Source organism: Leptinotarsa decemlineata, unplaced genomic scaffold (genome assembly GCF_025532065.1).
Source record: "Leptinotarsa decemlineata unplaced genomic scaffold, Ldec_3_MD MMD2_tig00003192_RagTag_RagTag, whole genome shotgun sequence".
Lineage (NCBI taxonomy): Eukaryota > Metazoa > Arthropoda > Insecta > Coleoptera > Chrysomelidae > Leptinotarsa > Leptinotarsa decemlineata.
In genome coordinates, this window is record NW_027412582.1 from 1758840 (window position 1) to 1780497 (window position 21658).

A 21658-nucleotide genomic window follows, 5' to 3' on the forward strand; every position below is an offset into this window, starting at 1 on the left:
TTTAAAACTAATGAAATAAGATTACCCATGCGCAACCGTAAGGTCTTAAATGGGATTTCTCTTTGTTTATGTGAAAAAAAAAAACAAATGTGAATAAACGTTATTATTATTATTATGTGAGCCCGTCAAATTATTTTTGACTGAATTTTTTCCAACTCTTTCTTGTTTTCAACTCGAACTATGAATATCGCTGTGGAAAACTTTCTCATCTCAACAATGGCAATCCTGGCCATTCGAAATAATAGAGTTATGAAAAATAAACGGCAGAGAGTAATGGCTAGGATATCCATCTGATGCAAATACTCGGCATCGCATGTTGATATGACGAACAGAGGTGTTCCCAAATTATATTTAGTCACGTCAGATGGGTATGGCGCTGAAGAAAATCATCAGGGAAATTTTGTTTCACAGATACGTTGTGTCAAAACATGACATGTCATCGTATTTTATAGTAGCTGATTCTCTAGAGAGACCGGCGTTTGCACGCAGGTAACGTTTGCCAAAATTGCGTCCTGGGTATTGTTTGACGAGCTATTTTGTTACATTATATACTAATCATCGAAGATATGATAACGGGGAAATGGAGAGCCTCAATAATTGATTGTGGCTGATACAATCAAGTTTTCAAGATATCATTTATATCGACGGCGATGGAAATTTAAAATCTATTATCTTGATAAATCAGTAATTACGAAATGTAATTGGCCACTTCTCTGGTTTACAGGTTCTGATTACGATTGAATATACAGTGTGTAACAACGAAAACTTTACAGAGCCGTTTTTGAATACAAAAAGTGAGATTTTTAAAAAAAGCTCGGACACGTCGATTTCTAATTAAAGGGGAACACATTTCAAAAAGCTCGGAAACGTTGATTTCTAATTAAAGGGGGACACCTTTCAGACTAACCAGATGTTTTGTAGTACGCACCCCCTCGGAGGGGTGCGTCCGACGACCCTTATTTAGATAGGGAAAGTAGGTCGAGTGGCACCTTGTTTTAAAGGTCTTTCGAATACCTTTACATCTCTGTTGAAAGAAAATTTTTGTAACCATTAGTTTTCTAGATAATTTGAAGTTAAAATTGCCATGTTGATAATACATTAGACAGACCACTCGGTAACTTGTTTGCCTAAATAAAAAAAAAATCGAGCAGTTCTTCTTATCAGTTTTTTGTTAAATAAAATCCGTTTTTTAAAATCAATACCCACTCCTCTTCTTCCAGTATTCATTAGTACATCGTTTGATTGTTTTGTTTAAGCGGGTCGTGTATTGTTATTTGTTTAAAAATGCCTTACACTACTGCTGAAAGGGTTTCAGTTATTGCTTTATTTTTTGGCAACGATCAAAATGCTAATAGAACATCAACTTTATTTAACGAGCAAAACCCTGGTAAACACCTAAGCAGACATCACGTTCTGGATTTGGTCAAAAAATTCAGGGAGACAGTTTCGGTTTTAAATAAGAAAAGAAATGTTCAGCGAAGGGTAGTGAATGACGATAATGCGATTGGAGTGATTGGTCAAGTCATCGCCAATCCCAGGTTAAGTACCTGAGGTTTATCAGCAATGGCCGGAATAAGCCATATGAGCGCATGGAGAATCCTTAAAAACCACAAATTCCATCCTTACAAAATCAAACTTGTTCATGAACTCAATGAGGATGTTTTTGACCGAAGACAGGAGTTTTGTGACGGCATGAGTGAGAGATTAATGCAAAATCCCGAGCTGCTTTTTAACATCTGTTTTTCGGACTAAAGCTCATTTTATTTAAATGGTTGCGTGAACCGTCACAATTGCCGTTATTGGTCGGATGAAAACCCAAGACAATCCGCAGAAATATATAGCCAACATCCCCCAAAGTTGAATGTCTGGGCCGGAATATTAGGCAAGCATATTATAGGTCCATTCTTCATTGATGAAAATTTAACCGGTGATTCTAATTTACAACTTCTTGAAGAGGCAATACAACCTCGTATAGTTGAAATAATTGAACAGGATCCAAGATGTCAAGATGAATTTATCCACTTTCAACAAGACGGTGCACCACCCCATTATGCCCAACAGGTTCGAAATTTTTTGAATAATCATTTTGAAGGACAATGGACTGGCAGAAGAGGTCCGATTGAATGGCCGGCACGATCACCAGATTTAACACCACTGGACTACTTTTTGTGGGGATATTTAAAGTCTAAAGTTTATGCTACACAGCCAGCCAATTTGAATGAATTACGTCATGATGAATGCCGAGCTATAACTCCTGAGATGTTGAATAATGTAAGAGCAAAATTCGAACAAAATCTTTATTGTTGCATAGAGCGAAATGGCGCACATTTTGAACATTTACTCTAAATTTCCTATGTGAGTAACCCTTATTAGGTGTTATTTTTTTTGTGTGTGCTTTAAAAACAATTATTGGGATTTATTAACCCTAAAACAGTTTTTTAAACTTTTCTGTGTCATCAGCATTCAAGGAAATCAGCAGGTTGTATTCGTTGTCTAGGTAAGTTTTTAGTATGATTCCCTTTTTTATCAGAAGCATAAAATATCCACGTCAAAAGGCAACCTCCATAAGGAGGTGCCACTGAATCTACCTAAAATGTAAGGGTGGTAACCAACCCCATCCCCCGAAAAAATCTCCTCGTGATAAACAAATAATTCTTACTTTTTTAAGAAATCAAATGAACACGTATTAGCAGGTTGTCATTAAAAGCTGAAATTTATTTTTTTCATGAAAGTTCTGAACGTAAATTGTACCTTAAAAACAATTTTATTCATTTTAAAAAGAGTTGAACTCAATAAAAATACCTTTAAATCTTCAAATTATCTCGAAAACTAATCGTTACAAACATTTTCTTTTAACAGAGATGTAAAGGTATTCGAAAGACCTTTAAAACAAGGTGCCACTCGACCTACTTTCCCTATCTGAATAAGGGTCGTCGGACCCCCCTTCCGAGGGGGTGCGTGCTACAAAAAATCTGATTATTCTGAAAGGTGTCCCCCGTTAATTAGAAATCGACGTATCCGAGCTTTTTTTTAATCTTACTTTTAATATTAAAAAACGGCTCTGTTAAGTTTTCGTTGTGACACACTGTATGTCCAAGTTATAATCTATCAGCTCCACTTTCATTTCCTGTAGCAAATTATTTCATTATTCACTTCAGAATCGATGTCACGTTCAATATTACCAGGTTGCGAGATAAATTGAATTCCTTGATTGCTACGCTGCCAAAAATTAGCTTTGAGGAAAAAAATAATAATAATTTCCAAATCCCATCAAGTATGAATACTGAATAAATGGAAAATGATGAAACAGCAGAGTACATACTTTGTGCCTGCCCCGCTGGGGACCGAATCAGGTTTTCAGAGTTCGGCAGAGCCGTTCTCTTACCATCTGAGCTGAAAGACTACTCACCATACAAACTAATCGGCTTCGTTAAGAAGCTGGGTCTATTTGGTCGAGTGAGAAATGGTGTGAGCCACAATAAACCTTTGCGGGTTGCGGTAGAAGGTCGAATAGACCCACTCACTCTGGACCTAATCCAAGAAATACAAGGTCTCTTCAAAATATAAGGTGAATTCTCGTTCATGAATATCCTCAATCTTGGGAACAGAAAAAGTTGCAGAGGGCAAAATCTGGTACATACGGTGGCTGAGGCATGTTTTTTCATTTGTTAAAAAATTATGAGTAGACAATAACTAGTGGGCAGATGGGGTGTACCAGCAAAATTGTTTTATAATTTCATGATGCTGCAACAGTTTTATTTTGTTGTTTATTTTATAATATATAATGCTAATTCATTATATTAGACGAGCCATGAACACAATACAGTTGTAGGCAATGGAAGTGTTTTATAAAATTGTCATAGAAACGTTTATAAAGTAAAACTAAAAAATCGTTATAAAATAGTCACCAAATCATCACAGAAACATTTTTACAACTCAATTATGATTGCAATAATGGCCATAGTGGTATATGGGCAAGAAAAGACATCCAAATATAACCTATTGACTTATATGATTTCTGTAGTGAACAGAATTTTGAAGTATGTGCAGCATCTTTCAAATCAAGGGAAATGACAAATATCATTTTGAATTGCAACATATCTCCCTGTGGAGACGTTCAATTCTTCCTCAAGAATATTTATGACGTGTTGTATCATCTTTATAAACCTAATCTGAATTTTCTCATGTACGGGGATTTCAATCTTGACATGCACAAGAATATATTAATTCATTCTTTATGTGAAATACTATCATGTTTTGATTTGCGCCCGACTTGGCCGACTAGGGTGACATATACTACATTTACAACAATAGATAAAATTTTTATGAATTTTGATAACAGATAATGATAATGAAATATCCGATTATAGAACCGTGTTCCTTGAAATGGATTTATTCTCTAAAATGAATGTTCCTACGAAAACTGAGATTAAGAGAAGTTTTGATGAGAAAAGTTTACATGAATTTCATACTGCAGTAAAAATAGAGAAATGGAACACATTTCAGAATACCCCCCTGAAATTTGAAGTTGTAAATCGATTTTAATATTTTTTTTTTAAATGTCAAGTACCAAAAGGTCTACCTTGGGGCAAAATTTGGAATGTTTATTAAAGTTTCAGGGCATACTACGATATTTTTTCTTAGTCGAAAATCGGGATTTTTTGTTAGCGATTTTTTAATTGAAAAAAATCACTACGCCACTGGATTCAGAGTGCCTCTAAATAGGTGTGAAAAAAATTTCATGAAAAAATATTCATCATTAACAAAGTTATGACAACTCAAAAATTGCAAAACAGTCACAATACATCTTTTTTTTATGATTTCAACAATAAAGTGCCGCCAGATGAAGAAAAAACAAATAGCGTAAATATTGTTAATGAAAATAACGGAATTACATTCACACAATTCAACTAACGATGAAGCAAAACATTTTAATTAACGTAACTAATAACTAATTATTGAAATGTTTCGATTCAGTGCAACAATTGATTCTAACTCATATTTCTAGTAGCCTCTACTAATCCACCACGTATTTCAATACATGTGTCGTAGCGCTTACGAATGTTTCTGATTACGTTCCTTGAGGGCTAATATCTGCACATACCTGTCGAATTCTTGCACAAAGTTCATTTCTATCTCTTGAGCGGTTTTTGTAAACCTTTTGTGTGAGAAGTCCCCAGAGAAAAAAGTCCAAAACTGTGAGGTCTGGAGATCTGGGTGGCCACTCTATAAACGGACTACCACGGCTTGCCTATCCATCGATTTGAAAAATGTTTGTTAAGCCATTGCCTCACATCTCTGGCATAATGAACTGAACACCCATCTAACAGGACAATTAAATTTGATCGTTCATTTATTGGCAGCTCGTGAATAGCATCCCAAAACTCTGTGTTTAAAAATTCTGGAAACCTCTGCGCATTAATGTTTTCCTCAAAAAAGAAAGGACCAATAATTCGTTCGTTCAATATCCCACACCAGGCGTTGATTTTTTGGGAATACTGGCTTTTACAGTTTATTACCCAGTTAGGATTATCCGCTGCCCAATAGCGACAATTCTGTGATGACACTACTCCATTTGTAGTGAAAGTGGCTTCGTCTGTATATAAAATATTTTTTAGGAAATTTCTATTGTTTAAATATTCCCCTTGGGCCCATAAACAATATTCCAGCCGTCTTGCTTCGTCGCCTTCTTGAAGTATGTGTAAAAATTTGAAAGGTTTAATAAATATTCTTCGCCTTGAAACATCTCCGAATAGTTTCTCGTGGAATATTCAAATCTGAAGTGGCATTTCTTATACTGGCATAAGGATTATTTCCGAAATAATCTAAAATGATTTGATCATTCCTGTTTCGTCTTTGTACAGGATTACTTTTTAACATCATTTTTGATACTGCACCAGTTTCATTGAATATTTTATTTACCGTACCGCAGCTAATACAAGGACGATCTGGATGTCTCTCATTAAATACTCTACAAACCTATCTATCACTTTTAACGTCATCTCCCGAAAGGCGTACAATTTCAATTTTCTCTCTTACGCTCAATCTTGCAGCCATGACACAAAATAATTCGAAGAACTGTAAGGTGAATATTGTTGACAATAGTACACTTAAATCTTTCACAAGTGTCAAACTGTAATATCATTTCCATGACAACTAAGATTTAAATTGAAACATTAGGTCTTAGTTTTAGTTAATTTGCGTGAAAATTTGAATGTAATTCCGTTATTTTCATTAAAAATATTTTTGCTATCTGTTTTTATTTTCATCTGGCGGCACTTTATTGTTGAAATCATAAAAAAATATTCTCATGGCTATATCTGTTGATATAGGGTGTTTTTTGTGATTGTTGGCTGTGTGAGTTTTCGAATTTTTGAGTTGTCATAACTTTGTTAATAATGAATATTTTTTCATGAAATTTTGGTCACACCTGTTTAGAGGCACTCTGAATCCGGTGGCGTAGTGATTTTTCCAATAAAGTAATCGCTAATAAAAAATGTCGATTTTCTACTAAGAAAAAATATCGTAGTATGCCCTGAAACTTTAATAAAAATTTCAAATTTTGTTCCAAGGTAGACCTTTTGGTACTTGACATATAAAAAAAAAATTATTAAAATCGGTTTACAACTTCAAATTTCAGGGGGGGTATTTCCATTAAAAATGGGTCACACTGTATAATATTCGAGAAATATTCTCCAAATATTTCTGCGACTTCATCAGTAATTAAATTATTAACATGATTTATAGAAATAATTTTGGTTTCATTAATTTTAAAAGACTGTTTAATGATATGCCAAAGTGTTTCACTTCTGTTGCTGCATTCATTGACTTTTTTCATAAAATGATTGATTTTTTCCTGACGAATCTCATTTTCAACAGCTTTCTCATTTATTTCATATGCATTGTTACAAATTTCAGAGTTCTCGTGTTTCCTCAAATGATTCAAGTGTGTCTCATTGATAAAGAGTTTTCCATCAATAACTATCGATATCTCATTTGAAAAACAAGGCGCCTGCTCCGTTATCGTACTTAAAAAGTGCGCAAATGAACTCGCACCAGTATTTTGCACACTTTTCAACCTGTCTTATAAGAAAAGGGTTTTTCCTTTTTGTTGAAAGATTGCTCGCGTTCAGCCTATTCCCAGAAAGGCAAGAAAAATATTTCAAAGAACTATAGACCAATCGCTTTTCAATCAGTGATATCATAAATCATGGAAAAAGTCGTAAAACTACCATATCCTTAAATATTTGGAAGGTTTCAACATTTTGAGGGATCATCAATATGGCTTTCGGAAACAGAGATCAACAGGCGACCTTCTGTCGTATGTCACTCATATTTGGAATAACGCAATCGAGAAACATGGAGAGTTAAGAGCTGTTGCGCTTAATATTTCTAAGGCCTTTGACCGTGTGTGCCATGAGGATTTGCTGACCAAACTTCGATGCTATGGCTTGCCGGATCATTTCTGTGTATGGCTCTTCAGCCTCCTGAAATACGTTCCCTGCAAGTGGGTTTCCTCCCACTACTATTTTTTTTTGGTTTCAAAAATGATCGGCACTGTTCTGTTTGTTATCTGGATAATTTGAGTCGTGTTCAAATGAGAGCCCGCTATTTTTCGTGCAATCTAACAGCAGTTCCTCTAAACTAGCAGCAAACACCGTAAAAAAAGAATATGCAAATACAGCCTCGACGTTCGGGGTATGAATGTCATTTAATTCCGTAATACAATACGCCTCTTATGCATAAACGTGCTCAAGTGCAAATCTCAAGGCACGAAAATACCTTTCATGATGCCCGTAGCGAGATTATAATTATTCTCGGTGGAAACTCAATACCCCACTTCTGAATGCCGGGATCCTATCTGCTTATCACAATATACAAAAAGTGGGCGAGAAACAAAAAGTCTCTCACCGTTCAATGTTATCTTTTTATTGTAGCGTTTCGAGGCGCTTCAAAGCGAATCCAATTATTTAAGGGGTACTTCACCACCGCGGAGGCAGAATACTGAATGAAACGTTTCCTGTGACAAATTCGGAAAGTAACAGATCATTTTCACCGGTTAAAAGTTGGAAATTTGGTTCAGTATAATTTTACAGTGTCTACTCCATCACTGCATAGTATAAAACATAGTCGCTTCCCGCTGTCTGTCCCTATACATGGTGTTTATCAAACATGCGGCAAAAAGAGACTATTCCTTGGACTATTCTGATGATATTTTGTCTTCTATCGATTTGTGAATGGGCGCTTTTTTTCGAAGATACGGGGCGAAGATGAACTTCAACAATAACAATTTTGGTAATGAAGAAACAAGAAATGAAACTTTCTATGTTTTTTTACCACTTTTATTTGTTACTAACGTTACTGCAGTTTCGTCCTATACGGACATTTTAAAACTTATACAATAAACTTTGTATAAGTTTGTCAATCTCTTGACAACATTTTTTTTATAAACTTTCTACAATTATTTTATACAGTGTTCTTATATATTTTTTTATAATAACTGTAAGTATCAATATTAACCTGTTTCTGTTAAAATTAACCAAATTGTGTTTTAGTAAGCCCTAAGAAGCTTCAAAATAAAGCGTAAGCTTGGAAAATATTGTAAATAAAAACCGTTTTTTCGAAAGTTTTTTCACATTATTTGACTGCTGAACCCACGAAACCAAAGAAAAAGAAATATATATATATATATGTATATATATATATATATATCATATATAATATATATATATATATATATATATATATATATATATATATATATATATATATATATATATATATATATATATATATAGATAAAATAAAACTCCGGTTAAATATATACAGCATGACTCACGGTCGATGGTGGGTTAGACGTTTCTGGAAAACGCAAAGCATGATTTTTCTGAAAATTCCACCTCTCACATTTCCTTACCTGTTCTATCGATCTAAAATATTTTCAGCATTGCGGCGTTGCTACTTCTATCAAAAAGTCCAAGCAATTATATTTTTTTCGAATGGAACACCCCGTATAATAATACATTTTTGGAATCGCTCTAGTATTTTATTGATAATGTCCTATACCTATCTCTATCTTTTTTCGAAATAAAAAATAAATTGTGCTAAATATGGTCCAAAACATAGCCTTAATTGAAATTAAGTACATCAGTACTCGCAATTCATGAAAAGTTGATATTTTGATGATAGTTTGGACAAACTCGAAATATTCAAATAACACCAAGAAATCGACTCCATATCATACAGGGCGTGCTAAAATTACTATTTTTTTCATTGTGCATAAAAGTAGTCGAAAGTTCATTTTTTCAAATGAAACCCCCTGTATATTACTCGATAAATTGAAAGATGGTGAAAAATGCCTCAAGATGATACACATATCCCTATACCTGTATCGTCAAGTTTTCTTAATAAAGCCGTTTTTGTGGAAAAATAAACGTTTTACCTACAAGTGTTGAAAGTGGCATTTTATTTTGTTAGTGGGGATTATCGCAAAACGAACGTCAACAAGTGGAGCAAACTCACGAGCAAAATAAAATCACTTTTAACAAATGTATCATACCAATTTTTTTGTGTTTGTATAACGTTACTGCTGATAATAAAAAAAATTATAGGGTCCATGGGATTTGAACACACGATCTTTGGATTACAAGGCATATGTTACAACTACATACGCCAACTCACCTTATTTTAAGGAGGATTATTGGTTAGTCATGAAGGACTTTCTACAGTTGGACTGAATACTACTTCGTCATCGTCAGTAACTTCACAGGGATTTAATATTACCAATAGCACGAACTGCATGTGTGAACATTTCTAAATGATTTTTTGTCAAATTCAACTTTTTTTTTGAAAAAAATTGAAAAAGTGCATTTCTAGATCGAATTCAATAAAAAGTTACTTGAAAAAGTTGTGTCTACGGCAATTTTATATCCATATGCCAAATTTCATGCAACCAGGATAAAGTTAACGTTTTGCTTATTTTTGACAGATATCCTCTTTATTTTAAAAAAGAAGTTCGGTTAATTGTCATCAATTCATGTATACATCACGAACTCATCATGGAGTTTAACTTTTCTGATAAATTTTTACTTATACGGACATTTTTAGAGAGAAATTAAAAATGTGCTATGAAAATTTTAACATGACTGGTGCAAAGTTTCAATCACTAGGCTATTTTCTTAAACAAACCTTTCGAAATTTCGAAAAAGCAGAGGCAACTTGAAAAAATGCAAATAATTTCGATAGAACTATTATTATTATAATAAATTCTAAACAACAATAATATTATAGAAAATACAAATGGATACAAAAAATTACTTATTGATCTAAATGGGGTTGTCAAACACTTATAGCCTACATTTCAGTATGTCGTCCTCCACGTTCAATACAAATTATGGACCTTCTACTGACATCTGTAACTATATTTTTAATAAATCGGGGTTTTATATTTGCACAGCACTCGCGAATGGTATTTTTCAGATGTTGTATGTCAGTAAATGTAAGAACTTTAAATGTAACTTTAAAGAAACTATATTTCCTCAAAATTTCTTGACTGATCTTATATACTTATGATGCGATGTTTAGAACCTTTGGTGTAGTAATGAATATAACTGGAGTTTTTTTCCAACACAAAATCGTTATTTTTCAACACCTCGACACGTGTTTAGATCACCAAGTGATCATCTTCAAAGAGGAAGAATAAAACTAGAAACTAATGCGATCTAACCTATTTATGCTATATAGGTATTCCATACAGGTGAACCATCCAGTCGTACCACCTATACGGGTATACCAACCTCAATTAGTTTTACAATTTTACCTTGTCTATCATTTCATAATATATGTTTATATAAAACAATTTTCAGCTATATAAAAATCAATTTCACAATATTGCCTATCCAGATTTATTTTTGCAATGTGTCCTTATGTAGTAATCAGTAAACCCAACAACATTATTTTATTTTTTTTATTTCAACAAGCTATATAGTATGCTCTTTGGTATAGGTCCGCCAGCGTTATTCATAATATTATTGTGTTTACTTATTTTTACACTCTCATAGGCATCTAGTTGCCTTACTTTAATAGATCTTTTTGTCTGTCCATAATATTTTGCATCGCAGTCCTTACATTCAATTTCCAGACTTTTCCGAATTCTCGACTTTGTCTTTTGGACTTCCCAAAAGGCTCTGTAGTGTATGGCTTGTTTTAAAAACCACCTTCATACCTAGTTCCTTGAAAATCTTTCCAAAGTTCCTCGTATATTGGTGGTATGGAACTGAGATATATTTATCTTGGTTTTTGTCCTTTCTGAAAATCGAGATTTCGTTCATCGGTTCCAAGTAGAAGGTTGCTTTTGTGAACAATAGGAAGGAACAGCCATGGGAAACCCCTTGTCCCCTTCCTGGCAGACCTGTTCATGAGCAGATTCGAAATGGAAACCAAAGAAAACTCGCAATATTTTCCTAGGATTTGGCTAAGGTATGTGGATGATATTTTCGCGATATTCAATACCAAAAAATCGAATATTGACGACTTTGTTTCCATTTTAAATAATAGATGTCCATCAATAAAATTCACGTATGATTTAGAAAATAAGGAACAACTATCATTTCTTGACGTTTTGGTAATGAGGAGCCAATATGGCGGGTTAGATATATTTAGAAAAGAAACAAGCACGTACAAGGTATATTCCTGACAGTTCACATCACTGTGGACAGCACAAAGGTGCTGGGTTGAATTTTTTAGTGCATCGTCTTTTGACTTCCCCTCTAACACATGATAGGTTCACAAAAAAAAGACGTACAGTACAGAAAATAGCAGCCACTAACGGTTTCTCGAGGGGTATAATAGATGACATTATAAGGAAGAAGAAGTTTAGATTAAGAATGAACGAAATGTCAACTTTCAGAAAGGACAAAAATCAAGATAAATACATCTCAGTTCCATACCACCAATATACGAGGAAATTTGGAAAGATTTTCAAGAAACTAGGTATGGAGGTGGTTTTTGAAACAAGTCATACACTATAGAGCCTTTTGGGAAGTCCAAAAGACAAAGTCGAGAATTCGGAAAAGTCTGGAATTTACAAAACTGAATGTAAGGAATGCGATGCAAAATATTATGGACAGACAAAAAGATATATTAAAGTAAGATATAAGGAACACATAGCACACTTAAAATATGGAAGATCTGAAAAATCAGCAGTCGCCCATCATATTTTGCAACGAAACCATTCCATAGACTTCTGTTCAATAAGATTAGTTGGACAAGTCAACAACAACAGGCAACTAGATGCCTATGAGAGTGTAGAAATAAGTAAACACAATAATATTATGAATAACGATACCAAAGAGCATACTATATAGCTTGTTAAAATAAAAAAAAATATATAATGTTGTTGGATTTACTGATTACTACATAAGGACACATTGCGAAAATAAATTTGGATAGGCAATATTGTGAAATTAATTTTTATATAGCTGAAAATTGTTTTATATAAACATATATTGTAAAATAATAGATAAGGCAAAATTGTAAAATTAATTTAGGTTGGTATACCCGTATGGGTGGTACGCCTGAATGGTTAACCTGTATGGAATACTTATATAGCATAAATAGGTTAGCTCGCATTAGTTTCTATAGTTCGTTCATAATTTGTCGATAGCACAAAATGAGGGCCCAAGTCATAAAACGGTCGTAAAACACTCGTAAAATCATAGGCGGAGGTTCCTGAGGTGTTTATTCATTAAATATAAAGCTTCAGTTTATATTCGAAACTTGCCTTGAAAGGGTGAAGTTGTTTCGAACGAAAATAATTTTTGGTTTAGTACATTTTTTAATCGCATTTAATTTACGGCTCGTTGGTGTTTCGGCGTCTACGGCAGTAATTAACGTCTCTAATATTTATTTTGCGAATTTTGTGCAGTGCGTGAGTAACTTTTTTTCATATTCCTACAAACATATACGTACCTTTCGTTCCTGCTTGTTTTGTTTGATTGCTTGCGATGGCTTCGTCATCATCATCAACATCATCAAGTTTTACACCGGTACTGTTGCGTACAGTCAGTAAGTCTGTCTATTCACCAAGAGAGAAGACTATTGTTTTGAACGTTCACGATGCTCTGGATTCTCAGAATCCCACAAACACTGTTCAGTACATAATCAAGAGTTGTGCCAACATAACGGGCGTAGGGGAGTCAACAATATATAGGTTCCTATCAGAAAGAAAAAAAAAGGTATAGCTAACCCAAATACAAACGAATACTTAAAGAGGGGGAGAAAACCTATTGAAATTGATGATTTTGCCAAAAATGGTATTCGAAGGAAAATTCACGAATTTTTTTACAAAAAAGAAATACCCAACTCAAACAAAATTTTACAAGAAGTTAGAGACGATCCGGATTTGCCTCATGTCGGACGAACCCAATTGTGGCAAGTTTTAAAAGAAATAAATTTCCGGTGGGAGAAATCAGACCGAAAATCACTTTTGATTGACCGGGAAGAGATAATATGTTGGAGAAGAAAGTATCTAAGATCTATACGAAAATTTCGGGCTGAAGGAAGGCCAATTTACTATCAGGACGAAACGCGGGTAAACGCAGGTCATACTCTCACAAAAATTTGGACAGATAAAAATATATCAAGCTCCAGGCAAGCCTTTATGGAAGGTTGGTCTACTGGTATTTCCCCACCCTCTGGTAAAGGCAGTAGATTAATAGTTTCTCACATTGGCAGTGAAAAAGGATTTGCTAAGCATGGTTTGTTGGAATTTGAATCCAAAAGCACGAAAGACTATCACGAGGAGATGACAGCTGATGTTTTCGAAGAGTATTTTGAGCAGATGATTGAACATATACCACCAAACTCAATTATAGTATTAGATAATGCACCTTATCATTCACGACTAGTTGAAAGACTTCCAACGACTGCGTGGAAGAAACAGGATATCATTGACTGGCTGCGGAATAAGTCCCTGCCTTACGAAGATGGAATGGTTAAAGCAGAACTTTTAAAAATTGCCCGGCAACACAAATCTAAGTTCAAGAAATACGTAGTTGACAAAATGGCGGAAAGACGAAACATCACAGTCCTTAGACTTCCACCCTACCACTGCGAATTAAATCCAATTGAACTCATTTGGGCACAAATGAAAAGCTATGTGGCTAGAAAAAATACGTCATATAAAATACAAGCTGTACGTGAATTGTTATATGAGTCTTTACAACATATTACAGAACAAAATTGACGAGATGCAGTAAGACATGCAATAGAAGAAGAACAAAAAATGTGGGATCTTGACAATATAATTGATGCGACTGTAGAGACACAACCGCTAATTATTAACCTGCAAGACGACTCGGATTCCGAAGATGATCCTGTTTATTTTGAATTTGAATAGTTTTGTAAGTAATCGTAGTTTATATCATTTAAAAATAGATATTAATTAAATAAATGTATCTTTTACAAATTGCAAGTAACTTATTATTTTTGAATAAAATAAAGAAATTTTTTTTTTAAATAAAAATACAGTTTACAGTACCTACAGTTTAAGAATATTAATATATTCATTTATTTAAAGTAACTAATGTTTTAATCATATACTCTACGACACTGGTCACTCATTTCCACTCAAAATACCTACATAATCGGATTGAAAGTTTTATAGCTGTATTGTATTTCTTCAGATACAAGGTGGGTTAGTCGAAAACATCTTAAACTGCCAGTTTTGGTTTGGTTTTTGTTATTATATCATATTAGCTGTCCTCTCTGTATTTCAGTTCTCTAATGAGGGTCAAACTTGCAGTGAGCTATCAACAAATTATGAACGGACTATAGTTTTAATCTTCCTCTTTGAAGATGATCACTTGGTGATCGAAACACGTGTCGAGGTGTTGAAAAATAACGATTTGGTGTTGGGAAAAAACTCCAGTAATAATAATCCCATATACTTAATTTTTATTCATTATGATAGATTTTGAAAAACCCTAAAACTTTTGTATCCTAACATTTTTCGCTAGCTATCTTAGTTTAGGAAATAAACGACCGTTTCTATACATATCAGCGAACTTGTATATGTTGCCTAGTACTGTCCTGCACAAAATTCTCAAATGACCGTAAATTCACTAAAATGGTATTTTTCAAATCCTATAGTACCTAACAACAGAACTTCGTTTTAATGAAGACATTTAGATGGATCAATCCAGTTTGGGAATCGTTAATTTGTCGAGAAACTCGACGCGCCCCAGCGCATATAGAAGGAACGAAAAAATGATAATTTACGATATTGCTGGATATAAATTGTCACATATGTGTCTCGCATATTGGTCAGGTGGCACACCTGCGTGTCCGGCATTCATCAGCTGCTTAATCCCACTCAAAAGTGGCCGTTTTCCGATGAAAAGATTATGCTTATCAGCTTAGCATTCTTTATTACTGACAGATAATAGAAATTTCAAATTTTTTCTATTCCCGGATATTAGGTTGTTTCTGATGGCTCAGTTAACCGATTATTTCCCACTAATTTTGGAAATAAACAAGTTCTTTATCTTGATGGGCCGCAGTTTACGTTAGCAAGCAAGCCATTTCTCTAATAATGCCTTTTTTAACGACCCTTGTCATGATTTATTGATCTACTATTGCTTCAAGATCACAGGTTCTCAACACTCTCCCCACCGCCCATTTTATTGGTACGAATTCTACAGTAGTCTAATCAACAAGTTCAAAAACATTAAAAATAAAGATTAAGGTCCTAAAAATATGAGCGACAGCTCATTCGATTCAGAATCACCTCTAGAAAAACGTTTCTGAAGTATTTTGGTAGGTAAAAAATTGCAATTGTTATTAACAAAACAAGATTGGAAAAAAAAGGTATTTAGTTTTTCGTTAATAACTCAAAAAATATCTAAACAATTTTGAAAAAAACTCGTTAACGAGGAGGAAATTTCCGATGAAAAAGTCTCGACCCCCGGAACACTATCTCCATTATTTAAAATTTTAATTTGACGTTGAAAATAGGGTTCCGCGCGGCTGTTACGGTATGCGCGCGCTGCCGCTAGAGAGAGTTTATGGAAAGAAATAATTTTTCATAACATAATATGTCATTTTAGAAATTTGAATAAAATCTACTGTCTCCTTAACTCTTGATTAAATCGAGTGCCCTAAAAAAAGTTTTATCACTATTTTTCAGAAAGTTATCCAATTGTTAACTGAATTTTTTTCCCAATCTCTGTTGGCATAAATAATGAGATAAAAGGTATAAATAATTGGCCTATGAATTTTGAACCTCGTGGAGCCCATTTGATATATATACTTCATACGATCCTGCGATAAAAGTTCATAAAAATTTATCAATTATGATTTTTTATAACTATTGCAAAATTAAATATCTAAAAATTGTTGATAAAAATTTATTTTCCAATTGATATTCAGCTATGTCTGTTTTCACATTAAATAATGGCAGCTACTAACATAGGATATGAATTTTTTACGTTATTTTTTTATTAAATTGTTTTAAACAAATAGAGAAATTCAATATTTTTGGAAAAAATATTTCACTATTTTTTGTTTAGAGAAAATTATGCTTTTGGAAAAAAACATTTTTCCCAATTCAAATTTTTAATTGTTTAAAATCGATTTTTATATTTCGTTTGTTTGAATAATTAGTTACGAAATAATTTTGCTTTTCAAAATCATAATTCTCACTCTCAAAAAGCTTGGCAAAAAAAAATTATTTATCATTTGATTGTTTATTAGTTTCACAATTTTTTATGAACAAATATTGACCAACGTTATATTTTTTTTGGAGCAGAAAAAAGTATAAAAACAGCTACATATAAAGAAGTGCCATAAAAAATTTTTACAATTATCGTATGATATTAGAAAGTATTGAAATAAATGGAAAAAAAATTATGGCACTTTTTCATGTATAGCTGTTTTTATAATTCTTTCTTGCTCCAGAAAAAAAATAAAACGTTGATCAATATTTGTTCATAACAAATTCATAGACTGATAAATAGTTAAATAATAAATAAAAAACTTTTTTTTGTCAAACTATTCAAAAGTGTAAATTATGATTTTCAATAGCAAAATTATTTCTCAAATAATTATTTAAACAATCTTGCAAAGGATCCACAGTTTCTCATCTGGTAGAAGCCATATGAGTAAAAATAGGAGGCTGTGTATCATCAACAATTCTTGTTTCTTCGGGTGTTCCTCAGTTTAAGATTTAACAAAGTTTTTTTTTTTCATTTTTTCCCATGACAAAATTGTACTGTGATTTTTATGACTATATTATTGTATTCCTTTTTTTATATTGTATTATGTATTTATTGAATTTATTATCTTCAATTTAGTTAAGATTTTACAAATTATTTCTTTATAACAAATTGTAATTGGGACTGTCCGTTAAATAAATAAATAAATGAAATATAAAATTTGAAACAATTAAAAATAAAAATTGAAGAAAAAAATTTTCAAATCATAATTATCTCTAGACAACAAGATAGCAAAAAAAATTCGAGAAATATTGAATTTCTCTATTTGTTTAAAACAATTTAATAAAAAAACACGTAAAAAATTCATATCCTATGACATAGCTAAATAATAATTGAAAAAAAAATGTATCAACAAGTTTCAGATATTTCATTTTGCAATTGTAACAAAAAATCATAATTAACAAATTAATAAATTTGCATGATATTTATTTTCAGATATTATTTTCAGATATTTCATTTTGCAATTGTAACAAAAAATCATAATTAACAAATCATTAAATTTTTATGAACTTTTATCGCAGGATCGAATGAGGTATATATATCAAAAGGGCTCCACGAAGTTCAAAATTTTCAGGCCAATTATTTATACCTTTCATCCCATCATTAATTCCAACGGAGATTGGAAAAAAATTTGGTAGTTAACAATTGAATAACTTCTTGAGAAATGGTGATAGAACTTTTTTTTCTACGTGACTCGATTCACTCAACTGTTAAGAAGTTATAAATATTAATTAGGTTAAAATTCAAATATAATTCCTATATTTTCATTAACAATTCTGCAATTACATGGGCAGGTTAAATAAATTAATACTGAATAAAAAGTGGATAAGTTAGGAAAAAAATTATAAAATATAATATAATAGTTAATAAAAATTGACGATTTTTGTGACTTTTGACCTTGAAATTTAATAGTTGCTTACACCCTACCATATGTAGGTTTTGAGACAACTTTTAGGGTGTCAATATACAAGTATTTACAGACTTACAGCTGGGTATCTCGAATTCCGAGGTGAACTTACTATAATGACTGGACTAAAAGGGGGACACCTTTCAGACTAATCAGATTTTTTGTAGTACGCACTCCCTCGGAGGGGTGCGTCCGACGACCCTTATTTAGATAAGGAAAGTAGGTCGAGTGGCACCTTGTTTTAAAGGTCTTTCGAATACCTTTACAACTCTGTTGAAAGAAAGTTTTTGTGACGATTAGTTTTCCAGATAATTTGAAGTTAAAATTGCCATGTTGATAATAAAGTTGAGAGATTGCAAGCCACGTTAGTTCATGACGTTTCGATTGTTAGTATCTACAATCGTCTTCGGGTGATGTCTGGACTGATTCTTCCGAGAGATGGCTATTTATGGGTCGTTCGAATACTTTTACTTCTCCCCGCTTTCCATTTTTTCCGCTTCACTGGTTCAGTGGGAGATGACCGTTTGGCGGGAGTTGGCCATTTTTCGCTTGATGAAGGGTTTCCAAATGTTGCGTATTTCTACGCTGGCTTGGCTGAATACGTTGTTGGACAACATGTACGCGGCTTCCTTGAATTTTCTGCTAAACCAATGTTCCTCTCTGTATATGATCTCAGCTTCGAGCCACTCAATGTTGTGTTGATGGATCCAAACATGGTCTGGTATTCCTGATTTGCTGGTTTCCCTCCGCTGTGTGTGTTTCCTAAGCTCGGCAATGCGAACATTCAATGGCCTCTTAGTTTCACCTATATAGGATTTTCCGCACTCACAGGGTATCCGGTAAATGCAATTCTTGGAATCGCAGTCCGCGTTTGGCGGTCTGGTTTTCGTGAGGCTGCTACGGATAGTGTTACCGGATCTGAAGCAGGTTCTGATGTTGTACTTGGAACCAATTCTTCTTATCCTCTCCGATAATCCTCTGATGAAGGGAAGTGCAAGCACTGGTTGTGACGGCATCTCTTTCGTGCGCGGCTTCTGCTGTCTTTTAGCCAAAGTCTTCTCTACCATCGCTTTGGAGTAGCCATTTCGTTGAAGATCATTTTTGATGATGTCTAGTTCCTTCTCGAGACCTTCCTTCGTATTACAGAGCCCCAAAGCACGATCTAAGAGAGTCTTGATGATGCCTCTTTTAGTCACACGGGACAGTATCTGAACCTTCAATCGACTAAAAGAGGAATCATCAAGACTCTATTAGACCGTGCTTTCGGGCTCTGTAATATGAAGGAAGGTCTCGGGAAGGAACTAGACATCATCAAAAATGATATTCAATGAAATGGCTACCAAAGCGATGGTAGGAAAAACTTTGGCTAAAAGACAGCAGGAGCCTCGAAAGGAAGAAGAATTGGTTCCAAGTACAACATCAGAACCTGCTTCAGATCCGGTAACACTATCCGTAGCAGCCTCACGAAAACCAGGCTACCAAACGCGGACTGCGATTCCAAGAATTGCATTTACCGGATACCCTGTGAGTGTGGAGAATCTTATATTGGTGAAACTTAAGAGGCCATTGAATGTTCGCATTCCGAGCACAAGAAACACATACATCGTGGGAAACCAGCAAATCAGGAATAGCAGACCATGTTTGGACCCATCAATACAACATCGAGTGGCCCCAAGTTGAGATCATACACAGAGAGGAACATTGGTTCAGGAGAAAATTCAAGGAAGCCGCATACATGCTGTCCAACAACGTATTCAGCCAAGCTAGCGTAGAGATACGCAACATATGGAAACCCATTATCAAGCGAAAAATGACCAACTCCCGCCAAACGGTCATCTCCCACTTTACATGTGAAGCGGAAAAAATGGAAAGCGGGGATAAGTGAAAGTACTCGACTCGTGAATAGTCATCTCTCGGAGGAATCAGTCCAGTCATCACCCGAAGACGATTGTAGATACTAACAATCGAAACGTCGTGAACAAACGTGGCTTTGAATCTCCTAACTTTTTATTTTCATTTTCAGTTTTATTTTTTGTTCAATCGTCCTATTTTTACTTGCATTTTATTTCACCATTATTTCATTTCAGGTTATTTTTGCTTGATATAATTTTTATTTTCAGCCATTCATTTTTAGTTCTTCTTTTTTAGTTCTTTCAGGGATTTCAAATCACTTTTATATTAGACAATGGAAGTCCGAACTAGTGAAATTTATCATGAAACATTGTCAATCACCTTCAAACAAACACTTTCTTTGAGAGCAATTTCGAGTGAGTTTTTTAAATCTTCACTTAAATTCTTCGCTCTTCACTTCGCTATTCAATCCAAATATAACATTATTTTTCTATTTTGATTTCTTTTTAAGTATTCCACTTCCTCCTTTAGTTCATTATATTCTTTTTCTTGGTAAAACCATTTTTTAGCTCCTCAATTGTCAGCTGGAATCGAGTTTCATTGGCTTTGATACAATTTTTAAGTTCCGAACGGTTTCTCAAGATTTCTTCGTATAATTTTTCAATTTTCTTTGCAACGTCTGTCATTATTATTATTATCATTAGGTTATTGGTTTCGAATTCCATCATCCTTTCATTTCATTAAATGAAATTTGTCGTCTCAGGTGGGATTGCAAGTTCTAAGACAGATTATAAATACCTCATAAAGTCATCTGTTCCAAGTAATGAACATGTGTGTTTACGACGTGTAGGTTTTAAGCCTCTTTCGACATTCAATAATGTTTTGTAGTTGTTTGCCAATGGCTACTTTCGACATTAATGCCAAATACATACTCATTGAACACTATAAAATAATGCGATTACAGTTGTTGAGGTCTAAATAACACCTGCTTTCAACATCGACATAAGCAACGGCATTTTTCTGATAGAAAATACCAGTTTTTCAAACTCAGAGGAGACTATTTGAAAATATTTTCAAAAACTACACCTCACGATTTAATCTCCACAAACTTTATTTGAAAAATATAATCACAACATGTTTCGCTAGCACAGTAGCTTTTTCAAGTGTATGAATACTTCAAATTATTCTTACATTAATAATCATATACTACCGGTAACCATAATTGAGACTACCTCCAAAAAATTACCTGAACCTGTACCTAAGCCCAATCAGCAAAGTTGTTTTATAATTCCATGGTGTTGCCACAGTTTTATTTTATTAATATTTTATAATTACTTCCAAAATACTAATTGATTGTATTGAATGATCGGTGAACACAATACAGTTGTAGGCAATAAAAGTGTTTTATAAATTTGTCATAGAAACGTTTATGAAATAACATTAAAAAACCATTATAAAATAGTCAGGAAATTATCACAGAAACGTTTTTACAACTAACTTATAAAACTTATTTTCCTATAAAAGTAAATTGTTATGTAGCAGTTTTATAACACTTTTCTACGAGATTTTTATGATAGTTATAAAAATATTTCAATCTTATTTTATAACTGTTTCCTGTAGCTTTAAT